Below are 6291 nucleotides of genomic sequence, written 5' to 3'. Positions count from 1 at the left end.
GGTAGTACTGCGACACTTTCTTGTAGATCGACTGCTGATATCTGAGTGCTTGGAGGCACAGAAGAATGTTAGAGTATCTCTCGTGGAATGATTGGATATTAGAGGTGTAGTATGTATTCAGACGGCGGAATTGGGATCAGGTATGGTGATTCGTGTGCTATATGGAGTTGGAGACTGGGAGTTCTCATATTCAGGCTATGTTGTGGTTACAGGTCGGCACTGTGTGGTGACTATCAGGGTTTGGAGACCCGAGTGGATCTTTTGTTGCTTGGTACGTTAGTTTTTGGAGGTGATATTGGGTATGAACTGGTTGTCTCAGTGTGGTGTCATTCGGAGCTATTGCGCTAAGGTGGCGATGTTGGTTATGTGGGGAATGCCACGGTTCGGTGGTGAGGTTCGACGGATTATATTCTTAGTAGGGTGGTTTTATATTTCGAAGGCCCAGCGGATGGCTGGGAAGGATTGTTTTTTTTCTTATTCTGGGGTCTCGTGATGGATGTCAGTGCAGAGGCTCCTCATATTGATTCAGTTCCGGTGGTGAGGGACTTTTCGGATGTGTTTCTTGTGGCCGGGCATGTCGCCAGGCAAGGTTGTTGATTTCGGTATTGAGTTGATGCCGGGCACCGTATCGTATGGCACCGGCAGAGTTAAAGGAGTTGAAGGAATAGCTTCAGAGTTTCCTTGATAAGGGGTCTGTTGGCAGGCCAATGTCGATGTGTGTTCTAACTTGAGTCGACTCGGTTGACTCCGAGTTGTATGGCAGAGGGATGTGTGACTCGATTGCTATTGAGCCTATTAGAGTTTTGAGGAGATATATGAGTTACCTTTCCGTGTTGTGGGGCATTTGGGATTGTTGGTTATAGGCACCTATAGTGCGGTGTCATTGGGTCTCTCAGTGGGGCTCGAGCGGGAGTAGTATCAGATATTGCTCGGCGGGTGGCGCATCGGTTATGTAATGATGGGATGTGTGGTGTTATGTATTTGCTTCACTGCGGTTATGATGAATTGCTTTGGTTCTAGATATTGATTGAGCGTGGTCGTCAATTTTGAGCAGAGTGACTTGAGGTGTTTCATGTGGAGCAGTATTCGGATAGGATCGCGTATTGCAGTGAAGTTATGCGGAGATATGACCACTGGGTTGGATTCATGTGTTCTGTTTCTATGATGGGAGACGGGTTCTCAGCCTTGTGTTGTGGTGGTACTGGTAAGCTTGAGGTGCAGCTCATTATCATGAGTTGAGTATGTTCAGATTGTTTCTTATTGGTGCGTGGATTGCGCAAGTTACGGCTTTAGTCTGCATTGAGGTGTCATGTCACCAGAGTAGTTGTGTTGGATTGGATGAGATCGTTGGGATCTAGAATGAAGACCAACGGATTCGGTTTCAGTATGTTGGAAGGATAATATCGATGTTCGGCTCAGAAATTTGCTATGGTCCTTGCCGACAGAGAGGGAGCTCCATGATTGGTTGATCGGAGAAATAGTTATGGCTTACTGTGTGTTTTATTTATCATTGGCAGAATATGAAAGCGTTGGGATGAGACTTTAGCTGGTAAGAGGTTTTCTACCGGTATTCGGTTGTTCTGTGCAGCTGCTGTGATTTGAAGTTAACGCTACAAGTGTTTGAGTTATGTGGTATATCATGAAATTGCACCTGAGGTTGCAAGTATGGGTTATTATAGCTGGTTCGGGCTTATTCAGAGTATAGATATGAGATTCTGATCTTGTGGATGATTTCGGAAGTGGAAATGTGGTTCTATGGTTTATGGGCTAGATTGGATTGTGAAATTTCAGTTTCTATGTGCTATCGGACCTATATGAGATAGAGTGACTTGGGATCACCCCCGGGTATATGCATGGTAAGGCTATTCAGCGAGTGGTTAGCTTTTGGAACAACTCTGGGCACGTTCGAGGACGAACGGATGTTTAAGTGGCGGAGGATGTAACGACCCGACCGGTCGTTTTGAGCTTTTGCACATTTCTCGCCAGTTCTTGGGCATGACTTGCCCCGTGTGATGTATTATGACTCGTGTAAATTGTTGGTTTTGGTTTTCAGGGTAATCGAAATGAATTTGGAAGAACAATTCCCAGTTTGAAGCTTGAAATTTGAAAGGTTTGACCAAGATTTGACTTGTTTGTATATGATCTCGGATCGGAGATTTTATGATTTGTTTAGCTCCGTTAGGTGATTTGGGACTTAGGAGCGTGATCGGAATGCATTTTGGAAGTCCGTGGAAGGTTTAGGCTTGAATTGGCGAAGTTAAGATTTCGGCGTTTTCCGGTTGATAGGTGAGATTTTAATATAGAGGTCGGAATGAAATTGCGGAAGTTGCAGTAGTTCCGTTATGTCATTTGGGATGTGTGTGCAAAATTTCAGGTCATTCGGACGTGGTTTGGTTGGGTTTCTGATCAAAAGCGTATTTCGGAAGATTTTAGAAACTTAGGCTTGAATCCGATGTGTTTTGAGTGATTTAATGTTGTTTGAGGTGTTTTGATGATTGGAGCAAGTTTGAATAAGGTTTTAGGATGTTTTGGTGCCTTTGGTTGAGGTCCCGGGGGCCTCGGGTGAGTTTCGGATGGTCAATCGGACCATTTTGTGCCTTAAAAGATAGCAGAAAGTTGCAGGTTCGGTGTTGCAGGAAATTGCTCTTCGCGATCGCGTGGGTTGTCTCGCGATCGCATAGAAGGAATCAAGGTGGGCATCCAGTTGTTCTTCGCGTTCGCGGTTGGAGGCCCGCGATCGCATAGCATTGAGGAATTGTTCATCGTGAACGCGTGAGGGAAGTCACGTTCGCGTAGGGTCATTTGGACCTGGGTCTTGGCAGGTCGTTTGTGCATTGCAAACGCGGGGTAATGTCCGCGATCGCGTAAGGTTATTTCACCTGGTCACCGCGTTCGCAGGGTCTTTATCGCGTTCGCATAGAGTATTTTGGGGGAGTTTAAAATTTGTTCTTCGCGATCACGAGGGAAGTGCCGCGATCGCGATGAAGGAAATGAGACCTGGGCAGAATGTTTTTAAACTCGTCTTGTTCGCGAATGTGGGTCTATTTTCACCCATAGCTGCTCGTTATTGGAGATTTTTGAAGGAGATTGAAGAGGGATTCAAGGGGAATCGTTGGGAGGTAAGATTTTTGGACTAAAAACTCGATTATTATGTGAATTCCACCTAGAAAATCATGAAAACTAAGCCAAAAATTTAAGAACTAGGGCTTGAGAAATTGGACTTTTGAATTGGAATTTGAAGGACCATTTGGGGTCGGATTTGAACACTTTTGATATGTATGAACTCGTGGGGAGACGAGGAATCTATTGATGTGAAATTTCTGAGTTTCGAGAAGTGGGCCCGGGGCTCGGGTTTTGCTAATTTCGGGATTTGTGCCCGTTATTGATTGTTTTTGCTTGGGCTTTGTTCCCTTGGCGTATTTTGACGTCCTTGTTCTGATTTGGATAGATTCGACGCGCGTGGAGGCCGATTCGAGGGGCAAAGGCGTCGCGAGCTAGAGATGCAGCCGGTTCGAGGTGAGTAATTATTGTAAATGATGTTCTGAGGGTTTGAAACCCCGGATTGCACATCGTAGTGCTATATTGAGGTGAGTCACACGCTTAATGGCGAGCCTGGGGTCGTGCACTATTGGGGATTGTGACTTGGTCCGTCCCTATTGATGATTTTACCGTGTATTTGATTGAAATCTATTTGCTATCATAATTATTTGGGCTGTATGCCATATTTGGGCTCCGTGCCAATTATTTGAACCCTTCGGGGATTGTTATTGATGTTTCCTCACTGTTTTGGCTTTATATTTGAACTCAGTCATGTTATTTCCCACTGTTTTCAAAACTCAGCCATGTTTACTCTGTTTTAATACTCAAATGATATTTAAATGATGTTTTGGGCTGAGAAATACTGTTTTACTGTTGCCCGAGAGGCTTACGTGATTTTTGACTGAGTAAGGCCGAGGGCCTGTGTTGTGAGGATATCTTTGGGATCGGGCTGCACGCCGCAACGATGATACATGTCTTTGGGATCGGGCTGCATGCCGCAGAGGTGATACATTGATTTGATTATGAGGCCGAGGGCCTGAGATTGTACGCCACGAGGTGGCTTGATATTGATATAAGGTCGAAGACCTGTTTATGATGCCACGAGATGACTTGTTATTGCGCTTGGGCCGTAAGGGGCTCCTCCCGGAGTCTGCACACCCCCAGTGAGCGCGGGTACCCAGTGTGATGTAAGATATAGCCCGGGGGGCTGGTACTGTTCTATGTGATTGCCCGAGGGGCTGGTACTGTTCTATATGATTGCCCGAGGGGCTGGTACTGTTCTATGTGATTGCTCGAGGGGCTGGTACTGTTCCGAGATATTGCCCGAGGGGCGGATTTGTTGATATGGTGCTCGTGGGGCGAACCTTATGTGCTTATCTTTCTTATTTGCCTGTCATTTACTTGCTTAATTGTGTATTTGTGCCCGAGGGGCGGATTTCTATGCTTATCTGCACTAGTTGTTCTGCATTCATTTGCACAACTGTTGAAAAAGTTATTTTAAAAAGGGTTTAAACTGAGCTAAGATGTTTTAAAGGATTTTCATCTTCATTGCTCTCTACTGGCTTTTGAAACTGCTTCTATACGGCATGTTGATGCTCTTTTCGTGATTTCTTATCACTCAATCTTTATTTATGATTATTACTCATTGAGTTGGAGTACTCACTTTACTCCCTGCACCATGTGTGCAGATTCAGGTATTCTACACCCGGTAGCGGGTTTTGGCTGATCGGAGACTGAGTTATCGGAGTTTAGCTAGGTAGCTATCGGCGTTCGCAGCACTGCTTTTCTCCCTCCTTATTTTATTAGTCTGTACTTAGTACATTCCAGACTTTGTCATTTGTATTTAGACTTAGTAGATGCTCATGACTAGTGGCACCCGGGTATCGGGTTGAGTTGGGTTGTATTCCGCGTATTGTTTTGTATTGACATTGTTACTTCTGAGTTTATATCATGTTTTAGATGTAATGCTTATTGTTTAATTGCTTAAAGACTGGTTTGAAATGTGTCGGCTAGCCTTGTCTTCACGAGAGGCGCCATTACGACCGGGTCTGGGTTTAGGGTCGTGACAGGACGCAAGTGTTATTGATCCGTCAAGAGAGGGGGAAGAGTGTGAGATTTACATGAAAAAGGAGCTACATTAGTTGAAGCATCAGATGGCCGAAATGTACCAAGCATGGGTGAAAGGGCATCCCCCACCATCATACCCTGCCAACCCCGCTTTCATCCCACCATTAGCTCAATCCCAAGAACCTCCCACTGTTGATTCATCCCCACAACATGCACCAGGCTTCACCCACTACCGCCACTATCAGGGTACCACTTCCCAAACCCCACAAGCACCACCAGCCAAAACAATCCCATACCCCTTTCCACCAACCACCCCTGTTTTCGTAGCACCCCCGCCAGCTACACTCCATCGATCCTTCAGTGAACCATTATTCCAGACCCAAGATAATCAGTACTATCCCCCAGAGCCTACTTTCAAGGCCCCAGATCATCACTCTTACACTCCTCGTTTTGACCTCCCTGTTGAGACCGAGAAACCGCCTAAAAACCCGGAACAGGAGGAGATGTTCAAGAAGGTAAGAAGCCTGGAACAATCATTCAGAAATATGCAGGAATTGGGAGGCCAGATGAGCGTAGCCTACAAAGACCTGTGTTTATTTCCTGATGTTCAGTTGCCTGTTGGATTCAAGATGCCTAAATTCGACCTATATGACGGGCACGGAGATCCGGTGGATCACTTGAGGGGATTCTGTAGCAAAATGAGAGGAGCTGGTGGTAGAGATGAGCTGTTAATGGCATACTTCAGCCAGAGTCTGAGTGGCGCGGCGTTAGAATGGTACACACGTCAGGATCACTGGAGATGGTATACCTGGGATGATTTGCCCAAGCATTTGCGCGGCACTTCCAATACAACATAGAAATCATTCCAGATCGTTTGTCCCTAACTAAGATAGAGATGAAGCTAGGAGAAAGTTTTAGAGAATATGGTTTTCGCTGGAGAGAACAAGCGGCAAGAGTCAACCCTCCAATGGAGGAAAATGAAATGGTGGAGTACTTTCTGCAGGCTCTGGAGCCTACTTACTTTGGCCATCTGATATCGGCCATTGGTAAGTCGTTCAACGAGGTAGTAAAGATGGGAGGCATGGTGGAAGAAGGTCTTAAGACAAGCAAAATCATGAGCTACTCGGCCATCAAAGCAACCACCCAAGCCATCCAGAATGGTACTGGAGGAGTGATCGGAAAGAA

The sequence above is a fragment of the Nicotiana attenuata genome, unplaced genomic scaffold (genome assembly GCF_001879085.1).
Source record: "Nicotiana attenuata strain UT unplaced genomic scaffold, NIATTr2, whole genome shotgun sequence".
Classification (NCBI taxonomy): domain Eukaryota; kingdom Viridiplantae; phylum Streptophyta; class Magnoliopsida; order Solanales; family Solanaceae; genus Nicotiana; species Nicotiana attenuata.
Note: the sequence above shows the minus strand (reverse complement) of the source record.